The 18,756-nt window shown below is 53.6% G+C and overlaps 1 protein-coding gene across 2 annotated transcripts in view; it reads left to right on the plus strand.

Moving 5' to 3' along the window:
* WDR59 (WD repeat domain 59) overlaps positions 1-18,756 on the plus strand; it is a 1,027,519-nt gene that overhangs the window by 66,685 nt on the left and 942,078 nt on the right. The gene's annotated exons all lie outside the window — the stretch shown is intronic.

Here is an 18,756-nt window from a genome sequence, read left to right on the forward strand (position 1 = left end):
CACCAAAATGAAGCGATGGCCTTTTTGTACGCGGGTCCAGGGGTCCCACAATGTCGATTCCGACCCTCTCAAATGGGGTCGTGACTACTGGAAAAGGTTGCAAGGGGGCCTTTAGTTTGCGGCCGCTCTTCCCACTGGCTTGGCACGTGGGGCAGGATCGGCAGTGCTGGTGCACATCGTTTCTCATTTTGGGCCAGAAGAAGTGGGTCACTAGGCGACTGTAGGTTTTATCTTGTCCCAGGTGCCCTGCCAGGGGGACATCGTGGGCCAGGTTCAGCAGGAAGTCTCTAAAGCGGAGGGGTACTACTAGTACTCGGTTGGCCCCCAGCTCGGCGATTCGTTGCTCGCTGTATAACAGATCATTGTCCCAGTAGACCCAATGAGTTCCGGAGGTATCCCCTGCGCTTTGGGCGAGCGCTTGTTGGCGGAGTCCCTCGAGGGAGGGACAGGTCTTCTGTTCCTGGCGAAATTGTTCTTGTGTGGGTCCCCCCTCTTGGGCCCACTGGTCAAGGTTAGCGAGGTCGGAAGGTGGAGCAGGTTCGAGGGGGGTGTCATGGTCGGGGGTCTCGGCTGGGGCGACCGGAGGTGGTGGCGCCGGCCATTCTGGTTCTTCCGGGTGATGGTTGGCACGGGCGGCCATGGACCGGGTGGTGACGCACGCCCAGTCCGGGACGCCCAACATCCCCAAGTGTTCTTTTCGCTCCACGGCTGCCCACGGGGAGCTCTCCAGGTCATTTCCGAGGAGGCAGTCCACGGGGGCATCGTCTCGGACCGTCACCTTCAACAGGCCGGAGACCCCTCCCCATTCAAAGGGGACGCAGGCCATCCGACACAGACTTTCCGAGTTGTCGGCTGATCGCACAGGGCAGAGAATGTTCGGTAGATATTGTTCTGGGGTCACCAGGTGACAGCGGACGGCTGTCACACTGGCCCCGGTGTCCCGAAGGGCTTCGGCCCGTTGTCCATTGATGCTCACCCATTGGCTATACTTCTGGGTGTTAGCGGGTAGGGGGACCCGCGGAACCATGTCTCTTCCCCCTAAGCACGCGAGAGTCATGGCGGCTGGCTCCCACTCTTGATACTCTTGCTCGTCGGTTTCTTGTTCCTCGGAGATCTGTTCTTCCCCTAGTGCCGCGGCGGCCACATGGCGGGGTTTTGGACTCTGATACTGCGGGCAGCTTGGGTCGTTTGCATAGTGGCCGACTCGTTGGCATCGGTGGCACGTGACATTGGCTCTGTACCCCGGTCGCGCCGGGGTGCTGCCCCGGTTGGCCGGGGGGGTGGTGCTGGTAACGGGGGCGGCCGGAGTGTTGTCTCTTCCTCGTCCTTGGCCCCCTCCTCCTCCTCTGGGTCGGTGGTGACCATTGTGGTTCCTGTTCTGCTCGTAGGACCCATTCCGGCCCACTCTGGTGATCTCCCACCGGTCAGCTTCGGCTGCGAGCTGCCGGGGATCGGTTAACTTGCTGTCAAGGAGGTGCTGGCGGAGTTCAATGAAGCAATTGTTCGACAGGTGCTCCCATACCATCAGATTAAATAGTTGCTCGTAGGTCGTGACGTTGCTTCCCCGGATCCAGCCCTCGAAGGCTCGGCTAAAGTATGTTACATAGTCCACCCAAGTTGTACCCGGGATGCGGGTGCAGTCTCGGAACCTCTGACGGTACATCTCGGGTGTGAGACCATAGCGGGTGAGGAGTGCCGCTTTCATATGGTCGTAGGAGGTCATCTGGTGGTCCGGGAGCTGTAGCAGGGTGTCGCGGCCCTCATTGAGGAATCTTCCCCAGAGACCGGCTCCCCAGTCGCTTCTATCGATCCGGTGTGCAGTCATAGCGATTTCATAGGCTTTAAACCATTGCTGGATGTCGTCCTCTCTGAAATATTCTCGGACAACATCCTTGGGGATGTGTACCTTTTTGTCTGTGGCCCCTGAGGTGGGGGGTCGCTCGGGCACCCCTGCTTCTTTATTTTGCTTGCGTAGGTTGATCTCGGCTAGGTTCCGTTCGTGTTCGTACGCTAGTTTCTTTTCCTCGAGCTCCCTTTGTCTCTGTTTCTCCTCTCTTTCTTCTCGGAGACGCAGGTGCTCTAAGTTGATTTTTTGTTCGGCCAATTTAAGTTCAACGTCCATTTTGAGTCGGGCCATTTCTAGTTCGTGTAGTCGGGTTCTTTCTCTTTCCTGGATCTCGTCTTGCGAGAGACCCGTTCTTTGTCCTTCAGGGGCCGTGGTCGTTTTTTCTGCGGTGCTCTGATCAGGGGTTCCGGCAGCCCCGGTCTCTGCCCAAGATTCTAGGGCATGCTTAAAATCGTCCTTGGTACTCAGTCCGGTGGTAGCGATACCTAGTTCGATGCAGAACTGCTTTAGTTCACGATGGCTGTATTCCTCTAGTTTTTCCATTTGGAACTTCTCAGTTGATCCGCTCTCTTTAGTTGTCATTGTGGTTCGTTGTGGGGTGAGCTACTCTCTGTACGTTATGCGGTGATTCGGATCGCGCCGCTGGCCACCAATGTTAGACGGACCGGGAGGGTCGGCCGAGATTACGGGGAGAGGTCTCCAGGGAGAGCCGTCTCCAACGACTGTACAGACAAGTAACTTCCCCCCCACAGACGGACACCACACAAGATTGAAGGTTAACGAGACTTTATATGCAATTCTTAGGTTACGTGGTATGATACAAGGAGGTCTGGACTCAGGGGTCCCCTCGGTTCTAGTCTTTGGTTGAGGAAAGGGGTAGCGGGACAGTCTTTAGTTACCAATGAGTACAATATAGCTCTCAATCCTCGAGCTCGGCGTTCTAGATGATCGGGCCGTGGAGGAGCCAAGCAGGTCCCGAGATGGATGAAGGAAGGACGACGGTCCGCGGCGGAGCCTGCAGGTCCCGGTGAAAGATGACGGTTGCAACGGTCCGCGGCCACGCCAGCAGATCCCGACGACGATGAAGGATGAAGGTTACGACGGCTGTGGCAGCGCCAACAGGCAGGACGATGGGCACAGGACAGAGCTATGGCAGCGCCAGTAGTCCGTCCAGGATGAGTTCCTCTTTACGTCTCTCGACTCCAAGATACAACTGCCTTCCTGCTCTGGAGCTGCCCCAGTTATAGGGCTGGTGTGCTTTGATGTCCGGACCCTCGCACTTGGAGGTCGGGAGGTCCGGGATGAGGGAGTCCAGACACCCAGCAGGGGGGTGGAGCCAGCGTCCGGGGAGGCGATGGGCGAGCGGCACTTGGCGGGGGAGAGCCATCGACACCTCTTTCTCCCATTGATTTGCCAAGTAGCCCGCTCACCTCCTGGGTGGATGGTGGTGCCGGGATGTCTGAGGCCTGGCCAGGCCCAGGGTTGAGGTCGATCGGGGGCCAGGCGGCCTCGTGGTGAAGTGTCCAAGATGGCGGCCCGGGCTGGGCGCGTGGGCCGGCAGTGGATCGGATCCACGAGGTTAACGTGCTCGGGGGCAGGGGTCCCTGAGGGGACGGAGGACGTGCAATGGTGGTGTGTGGTACTTGCGGGACCGGGCTCGGGCCTGGTTGAGCCGGGGGAGAGCGGCCCTTCATGTGGCCTGTCCAACATGCACGCCTCACACTGCTGCACCCCACACACTGCTGCACCCCTCACACTGCTGCACCCCTCACACTGCTGCACGCCTCCCACTGCTGCACCCCTCCCACTGCTGCACGCCTCCCACTGCTGCACGCCTCCCACTGCTGCACGCCTCCCACTGCTGCACGCCTCCCACTGCTGCACGCCTCCCACTGCTGCACGCCTCACACTGCTGCACGCCTCACACTGCTGCACGCCTCACACTGCTGCACGCCTCACACTGCTGCACGCCTCACACTGCTGCACGCCACACTGCTGCACGCCACACTGCTGCACGCCACACTGCTGCATGCCACACACTGCTGCACGCCACACACTGCTGCACGCCACACACCGCTGTACACTGCTGCATTACTCACACTGCTGCATGCTGCACACTGCTGCACGACACAATGCTGCACGCCTCACACTGCTGCATGCCACACACTGCTGCACGCCACACACTGCTGCACACTGCTTCATTACTCGCACTGCTGCAAGCTGCACACTGCTGCACACCTCACACTGCTGCATGCCTCACACTGCTGCACGCCTCACACTGCTGCACGCCTCACACTGCTGCACGCCTCACACTGCTGCACGCCTCACACTGCTGTACGCCTCACACTGCTGTACGCCTCACACTGCTGCACGCCTCACACTGCTGCACGCCACACACTGCTGCACGCCACACACTGCTGCACGCCACACACTGCTGCACGCCACACACTGCTGCACGCCACACACTGCTGCACGCCACACACTGCTGCACGGCACACACTGCTGCATGCCACACACTGCTGCATGCCACACACTGCTGCATGCCACACACTGCTGCACGCCTCACACTGCTTCACGCCTCACACTGCTGCACACTGCTGCATTACTCACACTGCCGCACGCCTCACACTGCCGCACGCCTCACACTGCCGCACGCCTCACACTGCCGCACACTGCCGCACGCCTCACACTGCCGCACGCCTCACACTGCCGCACGCCTCACACTGCCGCACGCCTCACACTGCCGCACGCCTCACACTGCCGCACGCCTCACACTGCTGCACGCGACATTTCTGCACGCCACACACTGCTGCACGCCTCACACTGCTGAACGCCACACAACACCACCACATCACTCAGGGACACCACCACGTCACTCGGGGACACCACCACGTCACTCGGGGACACCACCACGTCACTCGGGGACACCACCACGTCACTCGGGGACACCACCACGTCACTCGGGGACACCACCACGTCACTCGGGGACACCACCACGTCACTCGGGGACACCACCACGTCACTCGGGGACACCACCACGTCACTCGGGGACACCACCACGTCACTCGGGGACTCCACCACGTCACTCGGGGACACCACCACATCACTCGGGGACACCACCACATCACTCGGTGACACCACCACATCACTGGGGGGCACCACCACATCACTGGGGGGCACCACCACATCACTGGGGGGCACCACCACATCACTGGGGGGCACCACCACATCACTGGGGGGCACCACCACATCACTGGGGGGCACCACCACATCACTGGGGGGCACCACCACATCACTCGGGGGGCACCACCACATCACTCGGGGGGCACCACCACATCACTCGGGGGGCACCACCACATCACTCGGGGGGCACCACCACATCACTCGGGGGGCACCACCACATCACTCGGGGGCACCACCACATCACTCGGGGGCACCACCACATCACTCGGGGGCACCACCACATCACTCGGGGGCACCACCACATCACTCGGGGGCACCACCACATCACTCGGGGGCACCACCACATCACTCGGGGGCACCACCACATCACTCGGGGGCACCACCACATCACTCGGGGGCACCACCACATCACTCGGGGGCACCACCACATCACTCAGCTCAACCACCACATCACCCAGCCCAACCACATCATCACTCAGCACCACAACAGCATCACTCAGCACCACAACAGCACTGTCCTTGCTTGCTACCAACAAGCATTGCCATAGTCAATAGGACTCGCATAAGGAAAGTATAAGCTATTGGCTTTGTGAATAACAATGCTATTAATTTATATATTTTCAAAGCCAACACATATTTAAAAAAATTGTCATTTACAATACCAATAGCTCACACTTTCCTAATGCGAGACCTATTGCATTGCAAATGCTTGTTATTATTTTGTATCCTCGGTTCAATACTTGGGTGCTCTTTAGGTCGAGGACCGTAGGCTGCGCTTACGCAGTTCGGTCCGAAGATTTTATGTTTTTAGGTCAGGGGGCTTGAACCCACCCCTCATCTCCATTGGCTGGCCTCGTAAATGCTGGCCAGCCATTGGAGGAGAGGGGCATCACTCCCTTTAAGCCCCGTCTTTTTCGGATACAGGGCCGTGTTTTTTGCGTTCTTTCTATCTGTGATGTCATCTGTCACTCCGCAAAAAACACGCCCCCGATTCCGAAAATTTCGGAGCTTTGCAGCCACCATTTTTTTTTCTTGTTTCTCTCCTGCTCTGTAGCTCCCAGCAACCTCTAACGAAATGTTCAGTGCGTGGTGAATGCAGCCGATGATCTGTGAGGAGTCGTGCCGAGAGCTCGGGCTCGACGCCGGGCCCTCTCGGCCTCACACTCATTCTCTTTCTCCCTTCATTCTTCCTTGCCGTCTCTTATTTTCCTCGCTGGTCTTCAACACTTATCTGGCCACTCTTTCCTCTGCATCTTTCCTCATCCACTTTTTCTTCTCCCCCCCGCCTCCCACTCCTAGTCTCTCTTAAATCTTTTCCTCTACCTGCGCTTGGTACCTTTGCCCTAGAGAGGCACCAAGTCTGCCCGCCAGCGGCGCCCGGCGCCTGCCTTCCATCCCTCCTTGTTTAACTTGTCTCTAGTTCATTGGGAATCTTACCGTTACTAATTCAAATTGTGTTAGCTTTGGCCTATTTGCAATGCAAACTTTATCTCAATACGTTGCTGTCAGCTACGGAAGCCCATTCATTTGCCAATTATTTTCCACATAAGGTTGCAAGACCATAAAGTGGAGTTTTCAGGATTTTGAATAGTTTCTTGTTTGAAGATGTTACTGTCTCCTGCGCACCCCACTCCTGTACTAAGGTTACGAGTGACCTTGCACCCGCCTTTTAGAGGTTCTTGCATCCACCCAAGTCTGGCCTGGAACTGGTGCGTCCCAGCCTGGCACACACCGGGTGATGATCTCCGCACCTCCTTCTAGACCCCAGCTCACTACTGTTTGCAGTCTGTTACTCGCCCCTCATCTCCCTAGCACTCACCCTTCACACCTCAGGCCTGACAGTCACTCCTCGCACCTGGCACTCACCCATCTCCCTCTCTGGCATTCAGCATTGACTCTCTGTGACACTCAACTGTCCCCTCCCTGACACTCACCCTCGACCCTCCTGGTACTCCTACTTCCCCCTCCCTGGCACTTATCCTTCACCTCCCCGACACTCACTCATGTCCCTCCTGGCATTCACTACTCACCCCCTTGGCACTCACCCTTCCCCTCCATGGCACTAGCCCTTCATCCCCCTGGCCTGGCAGCTACCCTTCACCCCTTGGACTTACCCTTCCCCTCCCTGGCACTCACCCTTAACGCCCTGACTCCTACGTCTCACCTCCATGACACTCAACCTTCATCCCCCTGGCATTCACCCTTCATCCCCCTGACCTGGCACTCAACCTTCACCTCTGTGGCACTAGCCCTTCACCCCCCTGGCCTGGCAGCAACCCCTCACCCCTGGCATTCAAACATCTCCTTCTCGGCACTCGCCCATCCCCTCCCTGGCACTCACCCTTGACCCTCCTTACTCTTGCGTCTCATCTCCCTGGCACTCACTTCTCACCTCTCTGGCACTCACCCTTCACCCCCATGTCCTGACAATCACCCTTGTCCCTCCTGGCATTCACTCCTCTCCTCCCTGCCACTCACCCTTGACCCTCCTGGCACTAGCCCGGTTTCCCACAAGAACAAAAAATAACAAGCATTGGCATAGCCAATAGGTCTTGCATTTGGGACCGGTGCAATTATAGCCAATAGGTCTTGCCTTTGGGACCTTATAAGTGTTTATCCACCCAACAGTTGATGTTTTTGCACCAAGGATATTGTGCTGCATAACTAAATACTTAGAAGGTCCCAAAAGGGAGACCTATTGGCTATTCCAATGCTTGTTCCTCTTGAAAAACTGACGACAAAAGTTTGACAGAATAAACAAATTTGAGGGTACTTGGCTGCCATTCAAAACATTTGTGAAACGTACTCCTCGGATCAGAACAATGTTGTTTAATAGGCTGTGTCTTGTTCTAGTATGTAGCACAATGCGGTAGGGTTTAAAGTTCAAATGCTATGTAGGAGTGTTGAATGTGGGGAGTAACACGGATGATTGCTTTATTTTCTTGTGCATTTTGTAACTGAAAATTGACAACGTGGTTACAAAATATGGAGAAAAATACATAACCCACGATACATACCCGCACACTAATTGCAGCACTCCTAAACTCCTCACAGAGCAGCAGTCACAGGGTACATATTAGCACTAGTACACTCTCACAAAGTAGCAGTCCTGTGGTGCGTTACTATTCCCATTAACAAAAACGAGGCAGTCCCTTTTCCTATGATGGCGCGCGGAGTTACCTGCTCAATTACCATACCCCCCGAGCCCATAAACATACACACTTTGAACAGGTAATCTGGCCTTTACCATTTGCCAATCAGGATTGTATTTCACTTTAGGACTTGTATCTATACACATTTGACTTGGGAGGCGCTAGGGGGCGCACAGCGGTATGGCTGCCTAGCTGTGCAGCTCCGCCGGGCGAATTCTAAAATCGCCGGTGTGAGAAGTTGGCCCGATATGCAACGTTCGCTATTCTAGCGACCGCTATGTATCGTTCCAACGACCCTTATGGTGTTTGGTTGTAAGTCAACCTATAGACCAGCTATCCTAGTAGCGTGGATACGAGCAGTCTAAGGCTAAAGACTCGAGAGGGCGTGTTAAGCCAGCTGTTTACCACACATGTACCCCTTGAACACCAAGTGAAAGGACACCACACAAGTGTTATGAAAATAAACAGGATATTTATTAAGATTCACAACAGCCCTGTACTCTTTATGAGGACAGGGTACTAAGCACAAACCAAATCTCTTAGGAAAATACTTCAAGTGCACAATTAAAACAAGTGTCCGAGGACACGGAAAGTTTAGAGGTCTCGGGTGGACCCGATAAGGCAAGTCGGAAGCGAGGGACTCAGGACCCTAGAGTAAAGAGGCTATGCAGGCACCGAAATGGCGAGTTACCTAGCCACGAGGGCTGCGGCTGCACAAGTCTTACAGGCGTCGGGGTCTTCGCTGACGAGCCAGGAGCCGGAAGAAAAGGAGTTGCTGGCCGGCGACCAGTGATGAATAGTTCGTAGAGATCCAAGCCTGGATCAGAGATCGTTGACACCTGAAAGCAGAGGGGACCAAGTTCGTACTACTAGCCAGTAGTCAGAGGGTACCAGGAGGGCACCGGTTGGCCGTCACCTCGACTAGGTGAGTGGGCGACGCTAGGCTCTGCAGTCTCACGGACCGGGAGGCGTTGTCGGCGACCAGGATGGAGGTGCGAGCTGTCCCACGAAGGATGATGCTGTCGGCGTCGCTGGGCCCAGGATTGGGGCAACAAGCCTTGGCAGATTTCAGGGCCACGTGGTGGGCCTAAAATGGCGTCTTGAGGGGACCAGGAGGGTCCGGGGTGCTTCTCTCAAAGATAGAAGCGAAGGCCAGTCTGGAGCAACCAGACCAGCAGCGTTGGTTGTCGGATGTCGTCCCAGGAGGACACAAGCCAGCGGCTAGTGACCGGACAACGTGTTGAGCAGCGAGCAGAAGGGCCCCACGCAGATCGTGGAGATGCTGGGAGACTGCACTTCGGTGCTGGAGCGGCTCAGGGTCGGGGCTTCTCGGACCCCAGAGCACTCACCAGGGAATTACTTCGATGGCCGTGCTGGTTAAGAGCGTGCAGGTTTTGATGATGGCCGGTCCCTCGAGGTCTCGTCGCACCCACAGGTCACAGCTGAGCTGATGACGTGGGTAGAGGTCAGAGGTGCCAGGGAAGTCGGTTCTCGTCGAGCTGGGTCGTCGGATTCCTTGAGGAAGGACTTGCAGCAATCCGAATAGTTCTTAGATGGTGCCCGCTGATGCAGGGTGACTACTCCTTAGTCACAAGGGAGAAATCTTGAGAAGAGTCTCGAAGGTCCTTTCGTAGAAAGTAGTTCTTGATTGAAAGATGATCTAATTTGGAAGGGTCCCCGCTCCGGCCTTTATCCTAAAGAAAGGGGTGGGTACATGACTAGGTCCTGCCCTAAGGGTGGGACCAGGAAGGGGGGTAGTTACACCCCTCTCCCTTGCCGGACTTTCCCCAGGCCAGGGCTGGCGCCCCTGGAACTGGTTCTGACCGGCAGATGCGTAGTGAGCACCGGGGTGCCACTCCGCAGTCACCTTCTCGCAAAAGCCCTACCTACCCAGAATACACAAACCCTGTCTGGGACGGTGCGAACACCGCCCTTGACAGGAAACCCTTTGTCCAAGCGCTCCTTGCTGGAAGGACTCCCAGCAGCAGGAGGTCAGACTCGTGTCTGTGGTGGCAGCATCCATTTTGTGGAGCTGAGGCTTTAGTTAACTTTAACCGGGGTTCACAGTTACGTACATGTCGTGTCCCTCTAGGAGGGCGGAATGCTAGCCTCGTCGCCAGAATTGGTGAGGGGGCAGCATCCCGATTCGTATGACACCTTACTCGACATGTCTTGATAACGCGACACCGAAGTTACCGATGTGGGACGCGTTATCATGGACCAGCCATTGGGTCTTTGTTCCGCAAGCTGCAACCGGGCTCGGCTCGGGCCAGAACCTAGTTCACACGAGCCCACGCACTCTGCCTTCAGGATTGTCAAGGCCTGCCATAGGAGTGACTGATAGGAACTCGGGCGTCCATTGTATGGTTAGATATAGGGCTACTATACCTAAAGCAAAGGGTGGTTACACGGCTTTGCCCCAGCTGTCATGCAGCCAGTTGTGTCAAATTTAGGAGGCCAGCCAGGGGTGGCATAATACATGCTGCAGCCCCTGGCGGCCCTGGGTACACCTATGCCCTGCGTTACGGGGTCTGATAAGGTGGCCCAGTACCAATTGGAAATGCACCTAGGGTACATGGAATCCATTTTAAAGAGAGAGCAGTAGGCCTGGGGTCCTGATTGGCAGGGTCCCAGGTCGACTATGTCCAAAACCAGCTAAAACACAGGGCAAAAAGTTGGGGGCAACCATAGTCAGGATGTACCTTCCTACAGCCGGTATAATGCGCTGAATCTGATCGCCGTGGGGAAACGAGCACACCAGACGGCGTGGGAGCAGGTCGGGCGTACCAAGAGCGTGTAGAGAGGGCCCGGACCGCGTTGGATTCGCCACACGATCCGCGGGACCCGGCGAGCTCCGCGATCCAGCATGGCGGGTGGCGCTCGGCCGGCGCGGCTTGAGGACTGAGCGAGCCAGCACCTCCCGGAGCAGCAATCTAAAATGCGGGGTGAGTCGGGGACGGAGGCGCTCCTTCCGTGAGGGGGCCGCCTGCACTAAATGTCCGGCAAGAGCTGAGGCACCGCACGGACATGAGAGGGCGGCGCTAGAGGTGCGAGACAGCTGCAGCGTGCGTTACCGGACATGGGGGCCCCCGAGAGCGGCTGAGCAGTGCACACAGACCACCCTGCGCACATTTCCTGAAACCGGGCAGCAGCTGTGCATCCCTCTGACGGCTATTATGGCACAATGCTAGCAGTGCCAACGGCAGTTCCCCTCTGATGTCTTTGGGGGCACTACTTAATGCTGAAACATAAAATGGCGGCGCCAGGGCACGAATGTAATCGCAACGTGCCATAAACGTACTGGACGCTGGGAGGCTGCTCTGCGCGCCGGGGACCACGGTGCCTGCCGCCTTGCGAACCTGCGTGCCATGAAGCTGTAGGTGTCCCTGATTTCTGTCACATTTGGGTATCGGCCCCCGGGGGACCTCCTGATATCGAACGCCTGGCACTGGGCCCTCTCATGGACAGCCACCATCAACCCTACCTTATCTACAGTGCGGAGGGGTGTCTCAAGCTACAACCGAATGCCCGTTCCATACCTATGTTATAGGCGACACGCATTCCCAACACTACACGTGGTGGCAGGGGGATCATACGCCTCGCTCCTGGTTCCCATGTAACAATCAGTGACACCTGGGGGCAATGCTGAGACGTCGATGTTAAACAGGCACGTATTTCATCTACACACTTGGCACTATTCACAAGAGATCGGGGCCGAGCTCCCTCCTCCCGGTCCTAGGCGCTGCACGCAAACTTCTGGTGACGCAGGAACCGGGGAAATACCAGTCCGACACCCCCCCCTATAGCACAAAATGGGCAAGCCGGACAAACAACAACCCAAACTAACGTTTGAGGCGCGGAAGACGCCGAAGACCCAGACCGGTGCTGCGGAGGAAGACCCGGAGGCTGACTCACGCGATGGCAATGTCATGGAAAGCATACTAAAATCCATACAGGCCAACCTACAGGACATAAACAGTAAACTTGATCACTTGACGGGACGAGTGGACAGCATGGCGGCCAAACTCGACAAACAGGGCGAACGCTTGGATACGGCGGAGAACAGGATTTCAGCGGTGGAGGACGAATCACGCACCACGGTGGCCAAATGTACAGGAATGGAGAAAGTTCTTGATGTTATCAAAGCCAAGGCTGAGGAGTTGGAAGCCAGGTCGAGACGTAACAATATACGCATATCGGGTCTGCCAGAATCAACCAACACTGGCCGTATGGAGACCTATGTGGAGCAACTGTGCAAGGACCTGTTTGGCCCCGAACACCTCTCACCACTCATCATCATTGAGAGAGCACATCGCTCCTTGGCGCCAAAGCCAAAGCCTGAGGCCGCGCCTAGACCGATTGTGGCAAGAGTCCTGAATTACCGCGACAGGGACACCGTGCTCAGGCTGGCGAGGGAAAAAGGCGAAATCCATCATCAGGGGAATACGCTTGCATTCTTCCCCGACTTCACGGTCACGGTACAACAGGCACGCAAAGAGTTCAACGAGGTTAAATCCAAACTTCGAGAGTTGCAGATCCCATATGCCATGTTGTACCCCGCTCGCCTGCGAGTCACTTGGGAGGATAAGCCAATTTTCTTCTCGACGCCCAAAGCTGCTATGGCCTTCGTCAAGACCACGGTTGCAAAAGGTAAACGGTCCAATCGTAGAGACAGAAACTACGAGTCAGATTGAAAGGTAAGACTAGCTGATACACGCTGCATTGACTGTGCCCACCTGATAAACCTGGGGTTGTGGAGAGGGAGAACCGGACTCCATGCGAATAACGACTCCCAGCATGTGACTCCTATGTATGCAGACCATAATTGTATGGTGAGACAATGTCTGCTGGAGACGCCGTGCAGTGTAAGGGCGTGACTTAGACACTCCTAAGACATTTTAGTGCGGTACGCTCAGCAGTGGACCATGACGAACTGCTAAACTGTGCTCTATATTGATATGCCGTACTATATAATATCAGGGAGCGGGAGGGGTGGTGTGTGTACAACATGATTTCTGCTGTATAACTGTTCCAAGTGCCTATTGCTCAGGGAATGTACAATGGGACTGGTGTTGTCTTAAGGCCCTGGCGATCTATTCACAAAGCACGGATTCGCCCACATCCTTTCAATAGGATGGAGCAATGCGTCCTCGGCGGACCTCCACTAGGGCAGTCCCCGGCAAGTTATGTTGTCTATCTTGGTTCTGAGGGTACAATGGCTTCGGCAGAATTGGGTTGCTGAAGTGGGTGGGTACGGGGTTTGTTGGGGTTTGATGTTTTTTGAACTACCTGGGCGATCGAGATGCACTGCCGTACGCCGACGTGCGGATATTATTCAATGGCCGATAATCTACTTCATGATGTTGCGTGATATTGAACTGCACTGTATGGGGGGGCGGATCTCATGTGACGCAGGCAGAGCGCCTCGAGGTAAACATGGATAGAAATAGCTTGAAATTAATAACGTGGAATGTGAGGGGCCTCACCAATCCCAAAAAGGTCAGACAGGTTTTTGCATGTCTTGATAGGCACCACATAGACATAGCATTGCTTCAGGAGACCCATGTAGACCCCAAGGTGCATAGACCTATTGGCACGCGTTGGGCAGAGTCGAACTACTCGGCGGCATACTCCTCCTATTCCAGAGGGGTTATGACGCTGGTCAAAAAAGGCACTAATTATAAAATCACACGTACAATTGTCGACAGGAATGGAAGATATGTGATTGTGTCAGGTATGTTGAGAGGGCGAATTGTAACGATGGTAAATGTGTATGGGCCTAATATAGATGCTCCAGAATTTTTTCAGGAATTGTGGGACCAACTGTTGGATTTTTTTGACACAACGATAATCTGGGGAGGGGATTTTAATGTAGCACTACAGGACTCTGTTGATCGTTCCACTGCTTCCATAGAACCACACAGGAAAGCCAGAGATAAGCTGGGAGACATATTGGTTGAACTTGCGCTCAAAGATATTTGGAGGGTCCAACATCCGTCAGCACCAGGTGCGACACATGTGAACATGTCACACGGTAGCTGGTCCAGGATAGACTATTGGTTGGGGACGGATAGCGCAGTGTTGTGGGCTACACAGATAAAAACGCTCCCGCACACGCTGTCCGACCATAACCCAGTAGAACTTACACTACAAATACCACACTACACTCCCCCTCCATTCAGCTGGCGTTTCCATGCACTAGCACTATTGGACCCCTTGTATGTGACTACTATAACTAAGGCTATAAAGGAATTCTTCCAGTTAAATGAGGGCTCAGTTGACGACCCATGCATACTATGGGAGGCCTTTAAGGCGACGATTAGGGGCACTTGTATTAGTACAACAGCTGGGATACTTAAAGACATACGGACACAGATAACCAGGCTTGAGCGGGAGGTTTCAGCTCTGGAGAGGGAATACGCACTTACTAGTAATGTGGAACAACTGGGGAAAATTAAGCTTCTCCTCATTGAACATCAGAGATACGCAGAGGATGAACTGAAGTATGCGAACAAGCGGCCATTAGCCAGGCGGTAGGCCGGGCAGGATACTAGCGAGGAAAATATGTATGGGGAGGGACTCACAGTTCATCACCCAGGTACGAGACGAGGATGGCATTCCACATACACAACCCGGGGAAATACTTGATAGCTTTTTACGTAATTATGCAGACCTATACACTTCCCGCCAGCCTGCTCCACCACAAGAAACACGAGACTACCTACATGATATAGCAATAGCGTGGTTGTCCGACAACCAACGTGAATACTTGGCCCAACCGATCACGGTGGAGGAGGTTACCGCCATTATACATGCATTGCCGAACGGGAAAGCTCCGGGGCCCGACGGCTATACATGTGAATTTTACAAGGCTTTCGTTGACATCCTTGCCCCTCACATGGTTGAAATGTATGGCGCGGCCTTTGACCAGGGGGTGCTACCACCATCTCTACGCGAGGCGGTGATTATCACACTCCTAAAACCTGGCAAGCAACCGGACCGTTGCGAGTCATACCGTCCCCTATCCCTTTTAAATGTCGACTCTAAAATTTTAGCGAAACTGTTAGCTGATCGCTTACAGCCCCTAATGACGAATCTGATACTCCCAGATCAGGCAGGGTTTATACCAACACGTGCCACTTCCCACAATACGAGAACATTGTTTGCACTATCACACTATCTTAACCCCCAGACGAAAGCGGTGGCCGTCATGCTTGACGCAGCCAAAGCTTTCGACTCCATCGAATGGTCCTACATAAACACGATATTACAGAGAATGGGATTTCCAGCTCGGTATATATCTTGGGTGACTCTACTATACACAAGACCAGTGGCTAGAGTGGGTGTAAATGGATACATATCAGCGCCTTTCCATATTGCTAGAGGGACCAGACAGGGTTGTCCTCTGTCGCCTTTAATATTTGCATTGGCCCTAGAACCACTCGCGTGCACGATTAGGCAGACACATAACCACTCTGCTCTACATTTCCCCGGGAGGCCCCTGCATATTTCGCTATATGCTGATGACATGCTGCTCTATGTGAGGGACCCGGAACAAAATCTTAGCCCATTACTACGTGAGTATGTAAAATTTGGACGCCATTCTGGGCTACAGATTAACTGGGAAAAATCACTAATCATCCCACTTACTGACTCCACCACACCGCATTCCCCTGACTTTCCGCTGGACTGGCAGACAGACCCCACGCGCTATCTGGGCATATGGTACAGCCGGGACCCCGAAGAAGTGATCAGGACGAACTATGGAAGAGCGATTACAGAGTTGGAGAGTAAAGTGGCTAGATGGATACAGCTGCCGCTATCCTTGGCCGACAGAATTGCAATAGTTAAGATGAATGTGCTTCCGAAGTTTTTGTATCTATTCAATAATATACCAATCACACCACCCAAAGCAGTCTTCAAGCACATAACATCCCTAGTACTCAAGCTCGTGTGGGCGGGTAAGCAGGCACGCATTGACCTGCACACGTTAACGCTACCCTATGACAAGGGGGGGTTTTGTGTACCAGACTTTCGGCTCTACTATCTCTGTGCGCAGGCCCAATACGCGGCGCACTGGTACCATCCCACCCCATATCTCACCCATACGGCGGTAGAGGAGGGCGATGCGGCACCGATTCCTTTGAACGCGATAGTATCACACAAACGTCCGCCATTACACTCAAAAGATATTAACACGGTTGACACCACGGCCCGTGCATGGAGAACACTAGGGAGGATGGCACATAAGCTGCCGCTCTACGCCCCGGCACTCCCACTGCATTTTCACCCGTGCATATCTGTGGCTAACGAAAAAGTGGGAATGGACATACTGAAAAATATAGGCATAGACACTTTTGGGGATCTATATCACGAGGGAGCTTTCCGCACAGCCGACGATCTGACATATGTCAGCAACCCGACCCTCCTTTTCCGGTTCACACACTTTAGACTGCAGAAGGCGATTCAGGAATTGTATCCAAACTACCCAGAAGAGCCCCACACTTTACAATCGTTGCAATTTATAATTACCACTTCGAACACTTCCCATATGGTTTCTAGACTGTACAAGGTGGCACAAAGTGAGCTCCCACATAATACTGACAAGGCCCGGCAAAGGTGGAACGACTCGCTACCGGAAGCACTAACTGAGCGTGAATGGTCTGTCGCGTGTACGCTCCTTAAATTGCTTACTTCAAATGGCAACCTGCGCATCACACACCTGAAGTACTTACATCAAACATACCACACACCACACCGGTTGCATAGATTTGGGCTACGGGACGACGCCAGGTGTAGGCGATGTGGATACAATGGGGCGGACTTTGTCCATTTAGCTTGGCATTGTCAGAGGATAAATGCATTTTGGGGCACGGTCACGACCACTCTGAGTGATATGGTGGGGATCGAAGTGGAATGTACAATGAAAAACTGTTTGTTGGGACTGTTGCCCGGTGTTAAAGCGGGGAAACGTAAGTTTTGCGCTGTGGCTTTGTTAATTGCTAAGAGACAAGTATCCAAGTGCTGGGAAGGGAAGAAGGTCCCAGATTCTAAAACATGGCTAACGGATCTGACTTATTGTAGGGACATGCTACAAACCTATGAAGAGGAACTGCCCAGACGCTCACGCTCTAAGAACTATTGGTGTTATTTGACTGACTATCTATTGACCGCTGAGGGGGATGATGAGGAGGTATAATGCTGCTTGACTTTATGTGATTAACCCCCTAAAGAAACGGGTCTGATGTGTTTTTTTCTTGACACAGCTCTATGTCCTAGGCCTGTACTACACGCATTTATACCATGCTACACACAGAGGATGTCGGAGTGTAGAATTGCCCAGGGGTTCTCAGGTTGATGGTTATACATGTTCTGTTTAAAAAAAAAAGGGGGCTCAACACCCCCCAAAAAATGAAGTTGCATGTTCAGCAGCAGTCAGCTGGTTCCGCATGAATGCGATATATTGCTGCTACGTTACTAAAGGTACGCCGCTGGACCCCCGGGTTGCCAGCTGTAAGGCTGTGTTGTTTTCTGATGCTGAGATTCTACACCTCGCGGCCGGCCCCAGGGTTGTAGGCCAAAAGCTGTGTCAACTATTCCTAAAACACGACAATAAAGATCTTGTTGAACTTCAAAAAAAAAAAAAAAAAAAATCTATACACGTTTGACTTGCCAATCCTTGTCACCTGTATTTAAGTCCTAAGGGATCAAGTATGTTAGAATAATAGGGAGAAAAATAACATTTACCTTCATAAAATAACCACACACCCTGGAACGTTTTGAACACTTTATCTATGTAAATTATTATTTGCACGAGTCCATAAAAGCTTAATAAGAGTTTTCAAGCAAGAATATAATAATCAATGTGAGGAACTGTAGAAATATTGCGAGATTTCTATAAGACATTGATACTTGGTAAGGGTGAGAAAGGGAAACAATACAATGCATACCCACACAGATTTATATTTACCTAGAATGGTGTGAAGACCAACCCTGGCCACGGGCTACGATAAAGGACAGGACTCCCGATAGTTTAGGTGCCAACGGGACAGGACAGGTGTAGATCGGGACAAGACAGGTGCAGACTAATGCGGATCAGGACAGGACAGATGCAGGCCAGGACAGATGCAGTTCAGGACAGGTACCCTCAGCTAAGTGCAACGCCAGCATCACACCCCTCTCTGCGGCTAACCGTCGGACCCCGATTGGGTTATCGATTCTTCTCCCTCAGTAATTTATCGATTCTTCTGACAGAGTGCTCCGCCAGCACCTCTGCTCTCGATCTCCTATAGAAGGCGTTGGGTCAGTGACAGGTGAGCTACTCGGACAAGGCGGACAATCTAACTAGCTAAGCCTTCCTTAGTTATACCATTTTCCAGGGCAAAGTACCACCCCCCAGTGTTGCAAATTCGTGCATTCCCTTGTTTTGATTGGTTAAAAGGCGAGGAGAGGTCATCACACCATACCAGCATGAGATCATTTTCATTCAATAATTTAGACCAATGTTCCCGCCCATAACTTTTATTTTCCCATGCACTTTTATTCCACCCAGCAATAGATGTTTCAATAATTAAT

Source organism: Lissotriton vulgaris, chromosome 12 (genome assembly GCF_964263255.1).
Source record: "Lissotriton vulgaris chromosome 12, aLisVul1.2, whole genome shotgun sequence".
In the NCBI taxonomy this organism is placed as follows: Eukaryota; Metazoa; Chordata; class Amphibia; order Caudata; family Salamandridae; genus Lissotriton; species Lissotriton vulgaris.